Source organism: Filicampus tigris, chromosome 9 (assembly GCF_054856515.1).
Source record: "Filicampus tigris isolate MCC_2025a chromosome 9, RoL_Ftig_1.0, whole genome shotgun sequence".
NCBI lineage: Eukaryota > Metazoa > Chordata > Actinopteri > Syngnathiformes > Syngnathidae > Filicampus > Filicampus tigris.
This window is the reverse complement of record NC_141225.1, coordinates 6,431,649-6,443,877: the sequence shown is the minus strand read 5'-3', so window position 1 is coordinate 6,443,877 and position 12,229 is coordinate 6,431,649. Positions and strand designations below refer to the sequence as shown.

Sequence of the window (12,229 nt, the reverse complement as noted above, 5' to 3'; positions counted from 1 at the left end):
TTGTTTTTCGAAGAACCCTGGCTAGCTGGCAGCCGGAACTGATTTTAGGTTCAGGCTAAAAAATCCTGAATGTCAACTCTTGCTTTTCCCAGAGCAGTGGTGCATGCCTCATTAATATAAGCACAATAAAAACAAGGGCGCTTATGGAGTTCAAGACCTCAGACAGTGCTTGAACGTGTTCCCCCACAAAACTAAAAATTGGATGGCAATAGTGAAACAGGAGGTCAGGTTTCATTCCAAGAAATATTAACGTAGACATACACCACTTGAGGTGTAAAAATGAGGGATATAGGGGTTTAGGGTGAAATTTCAACATGAACTTAAAATGCACCGTAACCTTCACAGGTGAATTTAATTTGACCTTCTCTAAATTTTGAATGCACATGTCCAACTTTGCCATGTTTCATTGCTTTTTGCACAAGACTTACACTTAATATTCAAGGGAAATTCTCATCCACAAACCATGCAATAACTCCACAAGGTCAACATCTGCTGTACAAAACACAGCAACTATTAAAACACAATACAATACGCAGAATGACCTGGCAGCTATGATTGTGGGAATGAGGCTTCTCCCAAAAACCAGGAGAGTAAAACGGATCGGATCATGCTTTGATCTAGTAACAGAAGGAGTTGTGGATCGGTATAGAGTCCTCTGACTTTGTGGCGAGTTGATTAAACGTCAATGGTGAGTTTACTGTCAAGTATTACTCCGAGGTCTTTAAAGCTGTCTGATATTTCTGTTGCTTCATTGTTGATGGTGACGTGGTACTGGGGAGTGGGAGGACTGATGTGATTATTTACTCTTTTCTTTTGAGGCCATTGAAATGGAGGTGGCTGCTCTCACACCAATGGGTGGAATGAGTAGTGGTGTTGTGGTGGCCCAGAATAGAATGTTCAGCCATGAGGCACGGCAAGGCATCTTTATTTACATAGCACATTTCATACACAAGGCAACTCGCAAAACTTCTGTTTGATTCCTAAGTCAATCAAGCGATTCCCTGGTTCAATTAGAATTTGTATTTAAAGAGACACTGGATTGGGATGAACACTGGCACTCATATAATAGGTGTGCATGTAAAAATTATGGTCAGCACTAAAATTCACCGCCCTGAAAAACTCTGCAGTGATTTAAAGGATTTTTGTCACAAATTTCCACACAAGTTGCTATGCCCCCAAATCGAGAGGGGCTACTTGATTGAAATATCAGACACATCAGTGAAGGAAGGAGGAAAGCATTGTAATATTGTTCCCTGACTTTGTTTGTCACGTTCTGTTGTCACCTAGTCTCTCAAAACAGTGACCAATCGTCGCCAAAATTCATATGCACATTCCTACTATTGTCCACTTCAACCTGTGAAAATATAAAAGTGATAGGCACACTACTTTGGACTATAGTGACATTGAATGTGAAAAAACACTATCATCTCCACAAAATCAAAAATATTGTGCTGCCACGGTGTTCTTGGCACAAAGCAGCATTTATACTTTGCCATGTGTCCAATCAGGGGGGAAACAGGTGCAAACTGCGCTAAGCTGTCAAACTTTGCGACCATGTTTGCACTGGTATGTCTTGTAAATACTGTAGGACGTTAAGACGGTGCAAATTGCGAGTGCCGTTAAAGGTTCTATCAGCAGCCGCAATTCATTCTTTTGGGGTTCGGCCCGGAATGTATGTGGCACATGGACACGTTACATGAAAACCTCCCCGTTCTATCAAGTATGTGCTGCTATTCAATGCCATGGTCAATTTTGAGTCTTCAATGAACCTAACCTTTACCTGCATGTTTTGGGAATGTGGGAAAACACAAGCATGAAAGAATGTGCAAATTCCACACAGGAATGCCTGAGCCAAGATTCAAACTTGAGACCTTTCCATTATGAGGCAGATGTGCAAACCACTAATCCGCCATGCTGCTGGAATCATAACAAAAAAAAACAATAACTGTGTTTTTCCTGCATTATCTACAAGGTCGCAGACAGGATGTGCGTGGTTATTTCATTTATATTCACACCCTCCAGTATGTCCTTCAGCAAATACCAGCATAACAACAGACAACTTTGACAGTGTTCCTTCTTTGCATCCATTGGGAAAAAACTTCCATCGTTTTAGCTTTTTTGCCCTCCCTGAGACCTATGTGTTTTTAGTCGTCTCCTGCTACAAAGACACAAGACCTTTTGCCTCAGCTGCATCTCAAGATGCCCCGCTAACCTACAATCGATGCCTTCAACAGAAGAAGAAGGAAAAGATGGCCCCACAAAAAGATAGACTATTATTACCTGTGGAGTGGCTCTTCTGTTCTTTTTTTGAGGTGTTTGATCAGAGCCTTTCTGATGCACTTGCACAGTGCTGGCGTCCTTCCACTTCCTGTGCCACTCTTGGCACCAAAGCCATTATTCAGTCATTGTGGAATCTAACTATGTATGTCTTTATATGCAGCTTTTCATACTTCAGGGAATGCCTTAAAGCTTATAAAATGGGGATCTAGACGAGGAGCTTCTATTAAACCCAACCTATTATGTAAAATGTACTCTTTAATGTTCACTGAGGCAGCATGGGTTCAGTTCCCACTCAGTGAGAATGGGAGCGTGAATGTTTTTTCTATCTCTATATGTGACCTGCGATTGACTGGTGACCAGTCTAGAGCAGGGGCAGAGCTACAGGGTGGCCAGGGATGGCCACAGAGTGACCACCCTCCCATACCTAGAGAAAATGTTGATATCTGTGATTTTTCTGCCATTTTGACATGGATGCATCGTTCTTAGGCTACTTGATATTCTGCCACAAGTTTGTTTTGTATTAACTCCCGTATTTTCCGGACTATAAGCCGCTACTTTTTCCTAGGTTTTGAACCATGCGGTTTACATAAAGATGCAGCTATTCTGTGGATTTTTCTTTCACCGCTAGGGGCCCTCACAAGAATTACAATCAAAACTAAGAAAAAAAATCAAGGCAAAGAATAGGCTACTTTTTCTTTAGCAGTTAGAACACGGAAAACAAATTACAAACAGTTTATTATTTTCAAATCCTTGCGCCGTCATCATGGAACCCACACGAAGAAGTTCGTACGATGCAAGTTTTAAGTTGAAGGCCATTGATCTTGCTATCCAGGTAGGAAACCGCGCTGCTGCACGCAAGCTTAGCATCAATTAATCTATGGTGAGATGTTGGAGGCAGCAGCGGGAAGTGAAATGAATTTAAGTACTGGTTATTATCCTTTGGTTCTGTTCCGTTTTCATTTGAAAAGTTGCTGCCTTGTTAAAAGTCACTGTTTGGGAAGAATGTGTTCAGGTACATACATGTACATTTACAGTTCAAAAGGGTTCTGTAAATGCAGTATATATCTAATTTTTACACAGAGGATGACTTCATGGGTTTCGGCAAAGATGATTAAAGTGACTTGTGATGTCAAACATAGGAGAAATGAAGAAAACTAAATATTGGTTATTTATTCTTGGTTCTGTCCCTTTTAAATCTGCCAAGTTGCTGTCATGTTAAAAGGCACTGTTAGGAAAGAATCTGTTCCGCTACATACATGTACATTTACGGTTCAAAACCGTTCTGTAAATGCAGTTAATATCTAATTTTTCAACATAGGTAGTTGTGGCGTATAGCCCGGTGCGGCATATATATAGTTTTTTTCATTATTTCTTTTAAAATAGAGTGGATGCGGCTTGTATAAAAGTGTGGCTTATAGTCCAGAAAGTATGGTATATTAATTACTAATATGTTTAAAGTAATTATGCTAGATCTCATTTAAGTAATATTTGGTTAATATATGGGTTTACCTCCCACAGGTGTCGTCTTTCTGGGTTTTCCGGTAAATTATACATGTCGGGGACAGCGTACAGCCCCGCTACAAACCATTTTGTCCAAAATCCTCTTACAAAAGGAAACTGACCAGTGCTACTGCATGCCTATACCATAAACATAGAGGTAATGTAGGTGCTGGCTCACAACTTGGCATCCATAAATATAACCTATGGTAGAGCATGCATCATGTGGTTCCATTTCATGCAACTTTGCCCTGGACGGATCACCAGCCACTCACGGCAAATAAAAACAAACAACTATTCACACTCACATTCACAACTATGGACAATTAAGGGTCCTCAGTGAACCTAAAGAGTAGTCCTGCCCACAGCTCAAAAAGATCAAATCCTAAACCCTTTGCTCACAAAAAGTTGGTCAAAGTCCAGCAGGGCCATGTTAGAGGTACCACTGTACAATGATGATACAGATACGGATTGTGTCTGGATTACTCACTACCAGGGATTGTCCACATTTCAATGCTTCTTGATTTATTCATAACCTTAATGTTGTTGTGGACAGCATCTTGACACTTTATAGGTTGCGGACAGCAGCTGGACACTTTATAGGTATAAGTGTTTACATTGGCCTCTCCAGTAGCCAGACATCCTCCTAATTGCCGTCAGCCGCCGCCAGCACAGATGAAAGTTTGACTTTGTTGGAGTAAGCCGAGCAGCAAATAGCGGAACCTCTTGAATGGAAAAGCAATCCCCGCATAATGATACCACAAATCAGATTCTCGCCGCTGCGAGATTGCACCGCAAACAATGGGGACTTTATGCCGTCGTTCCAATTGCGGCGTTGTGATATGAAGTACCTAGGTGTGCAGTAGTGGAAATTAATTTATTATCTTCATTATATTATTACACAAAGAGACCTCATTTGTCTCTCTTCGTGTATTGTTGTGATCCATCACATTGGTTCTAATGACTTTACATCATATGCGACTTGCTCATCTGTCACATCTGGTCTCACCAATGCTGTTTTACTATATTTGGGGTGGAATACACACACTTGATGACAAATCAATGTTTTTATAATGAAACTGTATTTGAATTAAATTTGGTATGTACAGTGTGTGATACAATATCAAAGTAATAGTTTTTATTTTATTTATTACCATATTTTCCGGACTATGAGCTGCTACTTTTTTCCTAGGTTTTGAACCGTGCGGCTTATAGTCCGGTGCAGCTATTCTGTGGATTTTTCTTCCGCTCTTACCGGAATTACAATACAATTGCCATTAAGAGGATGTGACTGCAGGATTGCTGATGGTGTAGAGGTACACTCGCCTGAGTTGTGTGCGGGCAGCATGGGATTGGTTCCCACTCAGTGACGGTGTCTGTGTGTGTGCCCTGTGACTGCCTGGTGACCAGTTCAGGGTGTAGTCTGCCTTTTGCCCATAGTCGGCTGGGATAGGCAAGATCCTGTACAGGAGAAGCGGTGTGGAAGATGACATGACATGACAGGATGTGAGGTGTGGAAGTGGTATGCGGAAGTAGGTGGACGCTAACTGACAAACTGCAGTGGCAGAAAGCAGTGAAACGAAGATAAGTACTTTATTTTCTCTTGGTTCTGTTCCATTTTAATCAGCAAAGTTGCTGCCGTGTTGAAAGGCACTGTTAGGAAAGAATCTGTTCAGCTACATACAGCTACATTTACAGTTCAAAATCGTTCTGTAAATGAAGTGAATATTTAAATTTTCAACATCAATCGGTGCGGCTTATATAAATGTGCGGCATATACTGTATATGTTTTTCTTTTTTTTCTTTTTTTCTTTTAAATAGAGTGGGTGCGGTTTATATTCCGGAAAATACGGTAATAATATTTAATATAGCTGTTATATATATCTGGCTTTCTGCCATCTTGAGCAAAACTCAAAGAGGAAGAAGAGCCGTGGCACTTGAACAGGATTCAAATAAATAAACTGCTAAAGTCTCCAGAAAAGGCACTCTCATAATGTCTCTGCAGTGTCTAAAGTATATTGCCTTACCGCCTCACAAAAAAGTCTGGAGATTTGCTCGGCCAGCTTTGGACTGCTTCATAACATTTCCATATCTCACATTTGACCTTTAATATTTTGACAGCATACTGAATTGAAAGGATCATGAGACTAAGCCAATAGGATTTGACTCATATGTAGGCTTTGTTTTCCACATGCTTCAATCCTGGGTAGAGCCAAAAACGGCCATATTTTTTCAAATAGTGGCTTATTTTCTTAGCTGCTGGTTTATTTAATGTGATTTTGCTTTCAAAGTTGGACACAACCCAAAAGAAGCATGTTTAAGTTACTTGCAGAAGCATTGCGGTAATTCAAAAGCGAGCTGTACTGTGATATGCTTACTTGGGTTAAGCACTTTCGGCACAGCTGTGAGACCATGCTGAAATGTATTTTATTGGCCAAGTTTAGCTTGAGATTTCCTCATAAAAGGTGAGCAACACACAAGGTATTATTGGAGATGCTTTTCAAATAATTACGATAATTCAAATGTGAGCTGCGCAGTAATATGCCCCCTCGATGTGCACTTGCTGCACGGCTGTGAGAACATGTTGTATTTATTTGTTATCCGTGGTTTGTCATATTTATCGTGGAGGAGGACCCAGATGCAGGAGACAAACACAAAGTGCAATATTAAGTATTTAATTAAAGAAAAAAACAAAATAGCAAGCAAGGCAGTGGTATAACAAAAATGTTGAAGTCCAAAAACAACAAGGATAGAAGGACTGAACAAATGCTCAGGAAAAAGGACACGGATTTGACACTGACAGTAGCAACTGACAAATGACCATTGACAATTGACAACGAACCGACAAGAACTGAAAGAAAGCGGGGAACTAAATACAGACAAGTTGACAACACAACGAGGAACACCTGGATAAGACACAAAGGGTAGAAAGGAGCTGATTGGCTAACACTAGGGACCAGGATGACAAGCACAGGTGGACTCAATAACTTAACGAAAGACAGACAAAGGAACACAAGGAAAAACATAAAAGTAAAAAGGTCAAAAACCAAACTCAAAACACTAAGACTATGACTGTGTTGACCAGCAGTGCTACCCAAGACGTGAAAAGAGTCTTTGATGGGTAAAAACATCAAAATCTTTTACTCACCATAACAATCTATCGGCCAACAGGCTATAAAGCCTCCACTTGCACCTGAGCTCCTTGTTTGCTCCTCGATCTTAAGTGCTCGTTGGTCTCCACAGTGGTCCCTTTGAGTATTCGAGAGTCCCACAGGATCTTTGAAGCACTTTGAAGCACCTCCCGTGTGTGCTTAACATGTCAGAGCACCATTTGTTGAAGACAGACATAAGTAGCATAGCAGTATTCTGTGCACATGTTATGCTTTTATCAACATAAACGGTGAATTTTCTTTTTTGTGATGCACCCATAGAAGAAATTAAGGGATAGAGTGTAACAACAAACACAGAATAGGATGTAACTTATTGCGGTGGTGTAGTATCAGAGCCGCACTATTTGCATGTGCTATGCTTACTTAATCTTTGGCCTTTTTGGTGACCCTACCACATAGAGGCCAATTTGATAACCACATAACTAGACATTTTATGTATTGTAACATAGCCAGATTGTGGCAACAGAAGCGGTACTATGCACCTGTTTAGCATTTTCCTTGGCTTTTTTGTGACGCCATCACTGACCAGAAAAAATATGATAACAACCACTCTGGTAAAAACTTAATCCTGAACAACCATTCGCCATGCGGCATTAAAACTCTACAGACGGCTGGCATTAACCCTCGATGATGACAACGTGTAATTGTTCAGTTTGCATCAGGCGGCGGAGTAAACAATGCGATGTTTTCGTGGAGGGATTAGCGAAGACAGGAGGAAAGTAAAAAAAGCACAGGTGGGAAGTCATTAGCATAACAATGCCAGGTCGATGTACCTTCCTGCTGTTCACTTGTGTCTAGCATGTTATTTTACCACAGAGATGAATAATGGTGGGCTCACGTGTGATATTCACCAATTGGGGGAAACATGACTCATGTGTCAATGGAGGGATGAGGTCACATTGTAAAGCACCGCCAATACTGTTAAGGTTACATATGTTATATATCATACAACGTTTCACTATTTATAATTATGTACAGGGTGGGCCAAATATAAGTATACAGTAAATTAATTAATTTATTTTTCCTGTCAAATAGCAAATAATTTGAATGAGGAACAAAGAAAAGGGAGTCTAAATATGTCTCCTATTAGCACCTTTTTTGTTTTATGGACCTTTTAGGACCTCGGAAGCCTCGGCGCATTTAAAGCAGACATTTAGTCTGGCCACGGTAAGGCTTCCATGCCACGGTGGGTTTAGGGGTGTTGGTGGATAGACTATGCTTTGTCCGACTATTTTTTTAAGTTTCCCGTCCATCATGTATTGCCTACAAAATGGGCGTCCGTTATTGGTGGATAGGTGGACCGGTAAGTCACATAGGCAGAATGGCAAGCTCTGGTATTATGGTTATCACTTTTTCAGCTAGGTCATCGCTGTTCCTCTTATCTAGAGGCATCACAAAAAAAGCTGAAGAAAAAGCTACCATTATGCCAAGATGCTAAACTACAACAGTTTATGAGGAGGAGGGGGATTCCTCTACTGATCATCTGGCACTAACACTGACGCAGTCTGTTAGTAAGCAGCATGGCCCTCTCGCATGAACTAAAAAAAAATCCCTGTAAAGGCACTTTATTTTGAGCATCTCCTATGAGCTGTGCGCTGTCGAAAGCATATGGCTGCACACGACACAAACACATATCTCCTGCCAATGCCAGGTACACTAACAAACCGTAGGGATGAAGTTTTCCGGACTTAACTTTTGGGATGAAAGACGCTTGTGCAACTTTGGAGAGGGATCCAAATGGGAAACAATAGAGCTTTTTGGAGCTGGCAGTATGATGACGCTCAGATGAATACGGGAGCAAAAAAAGAATGCACTTGGGTGGACATGTCTATCAGAACAGGACACGTGGAAAAGTCTCAAGGTCCCACGCCATCAAAGAAAATATGAAGTCTTCAATTCGCCCTGACATACTTATCCGCATTTGTAAACATCAAAGAACATGTAAGTCTTCAATTGCCTAAATCAGGCCTGGCCGACCCGCAGCTCTTTGCCGAGTGTTCTGAAATTTCTTCCTACCTGTTGAGATTCGCGACCAATGCCCAGTGCGCTTGCAGGCTGGGGTTAGGGTTAGGCATTTTGGCAGAACAGGCTGTTAAATCAGCCTCTGGTAGGAAGTTTCACCTGGGTAGGACATTTTGGCAGAACACCGGTTTCATGTGGCTCTTGAAGCCCGTCATTCATTGTGTATGTGGTGAGGGGGGAGGACGTCAGCCACAAAGGCAAGTCAACCTGAATAGAACAAATACTGTGTTCTGGAGCAGCGTTGCTGTGATGTCACAAAGCATTTCTAATGGGGGGTGGCCTGCAGAGCGATTTACTGTTATTTTCAGGGATTTATTTACAGGTACTGGAATGAGAATGATGGAGGAAGCCTTGAGAAATACAGTACATTAACAACAATGAAATATGCAATTTCTCCTCCTCCTTAAAATGTGCAAAGACAGGGATTTCTTTTGCAACAACTAAGGATACATTTTGTGAAGGTATGGTCTACTCTAAGCCTTACTTTTTACGTCAATAAGCTGCTATGACAGCACTTCCAATTATGACCTTTCAACACTAAGCAAGTGCAGTGTGTGTGAGGTCTCGTTCAAATGCTGTGACGGAACGCATTATGTTGTAGTCTTAATTTCCTTGGCAATAGTTAAGGCCAACAAGATCCACATTCATTGTTTGATGAACAATGTCAACGCGCTCCCACAGACATAAAGAACTTTGGCTTACTTTTTTGATGACTTCAGTCTCCACGCCACCTTCTTTCCAAGGTCCTCTTGTTGTTTAAGTGTGTGTCCATGTATCTAATGATATGTAATTGTGAATTGTGTTGATTGTGTATGTTGTGTGTGCACTGACTTGTTTGCTAAATAGACTGCTGTCTTAACTCAAAACCAAAAAAACCCCAAACTAGCCTGCAGGTGCGTTGACATAGTTTCACGTCAAACCTTCCTCCTAACGAGCGCACCCGTGGTTCAGCTAGGCGTGTTCACAAGCCTGTGTGCACACTATAATGATTACCGGCTTGCACATAATTTGGCCAGTAGGTGGCACAATTGCTCACCCTGATTGAATTAAAGGCATAATTATTCCAAACAAATACTGGCTCCAACACATTACATTGGTCATTGCCTATCACATGCATGTGCTTTGACGCAAATTTGTGTGGAGGGAAAAAATATTGAGTAGTGTTGGTCTTCAGTTTACTCCATGCCAACATCCACTAGGAAGTTCCATAGAGGACTGAACTTCGCAAGCACAAGTTGCTCACTTCACTGCTCAGGTCAGGCAGAAAGGTAGACACTATTGTTCCCTAAATTTATGAAGTAGTCGTATCAACATATTTGGAACATTGCACGGGCCAAAAAGTCATACAGTGAAAGTGAAGTTCGTCAAAAAAAAGCAAGAGGGCTAGGGAGTGAGGGGATGGTATGGGAGTAGTTTATATGTGGCCATGTGTATGATGCGGCTCTTTGCACTAACAGTAACAATTGTGGCGCTTAGCCTCTGACTGGTTGGCCACCCCTTCTCTAAAGGCTCTTCAACAAAACTAACATACATTTTTGGAACCATCAAAGTGAAGTTTAATTGTTTTTGTAAACATATAAGTCGTCACCAAATCCAATGTACGTGTTTTAGTTAACATTAAAAACAGTTTTGCATATTTACTGAAGTTAATGGAGATGTTTTTTGAAACATCAAAGACAAATACCCTTCGGTAGACCTTACATGTATTTTGGTCAATATCACTGATCTTTTTGTGGTGAAAAGAGACAATTTAACCTTCCATATATCTAACTTGCATGTTTCTGAAAACATCAAAACCAGTTTAGCATCTTAAATTAACTTGACCTGTTTTTTTAAATATCAGAGGCACTAATGTTTTTATAAACAGCAAAGGCCATTTTGTTTTCTAAATTAACTTCAAATATGGTACTATTTAATCTTTGATGTTTACAAAAACATGTATGTGCATCAAACACAATTTAGAGTCATAAACATGAAAAGACCATTTAGTCTTCAATTAAAAAAATACCACAACTGGTGCATTCACATACATTGCATGATACAGACTGAAATGCCTATTGTTAATTCCCGTACAACCTTATCTTGGTAGGTAAAGTTGGTGTATTTCAAACCTGCTGCAAACCGAAAAAACGGATGACATTTAATGAGTGACAGGTTGAAATATTAAATAATGTGCAATTTGTACGTTTCTATCAGCAAACCATGCATCACCTTGACAGGTTTTGAGTGTGCCTGCTACATAAAAAAAAGTGTTTTTTGGGCTTCAGACTGTTCCCGCTGAAGAGCTTACACCGAGTAACATACTGTAGCTGACAAGAAATAATTGCCAAGTGCACTTGTCAGCTCTGCTATGGTGTAAATATCAAAACTCCAAACTGCAGTCTTATGTGTGTCACTGAAAGAAAAAGTGCAATATTCATTTTGTTTTCAGTCAGACGCCATCTAAAAAAAGATTAGAAACACCATTTCCCCCCATTTTAGTCATTTCCGCAATAGTTTTCTTTCATCAACACAAATCTCCAGAGCTGGGCATCGGCCCTCCGTCCCTGGTTTCCGTCCTGCATATTCAATCGATCCACGTGGTCCCAGTCGGTCGGAGTCAGCCAACCGGCGTCGAGAACGGACTTTACCGATACCGCGTCACATGCAGGTGCCGCACTCCTGACACGTGGTCGAGTAAGGAAACAAGAAAAAATAAAAGGGTGTTGTGTACCTTGCGGACGCCATGACATGTGTACCATATTGTTTTTATTTCGCCGATGACAACGCTGTGTGTGTGTGTCGGTTGTTTTTGTTTGATATTTTTTTCTTTGTTTGGCGGCGTGTCTGCTCGTGCGGCACCTGCGTGTGATTAGAATATTGCGTAATCGACGCAGATTGGCTGTTTCCGGCGAAGGACGGGCCGGGACCATGTGGGTCGATTGAATATGCAGGACGGAAACCGGCGACGGAGGGCCGATGCCCAGCTCTGCAAATCTCCTGGTGAAAATGTATTTCATGGGTCTAGAACATAAAAATCTGTGTTGCAAATAGTCGCTCAAAGAGACGGTTGAAAGTCTTCAATTAACCATATTGTCCACACATTTTTAATCATCAAAGCCCATTTAGTCTTCAGTGAACCCGACAAATCATGTAACCATCAAAGACAATTACGAGTCTTCATCTGATCAACATATACAGGTTGTTTTTGGAAACAGCAGACAGCAGAGTCTTCAAGAAGCCAGAAATGATTTTGAAACATAATGACGTCAATGTTGCCC

The 12,229-nt window shown here is 41.0% G+C and overlaps 1 protein-coding gene across 5 annotated transcripts in view; it reads left to right on the top strand.

Moving 5' to 3' along the window:
• LOC147141753 (metabotropic glutamate receptor 4-like) overlaps positions 1–12,229 on the top strand; it is a 213,904-nt gene that overhangs the window by 102,821 nt on the left and 98,854 nt on the right. The window lies entirely within an intron of this gene.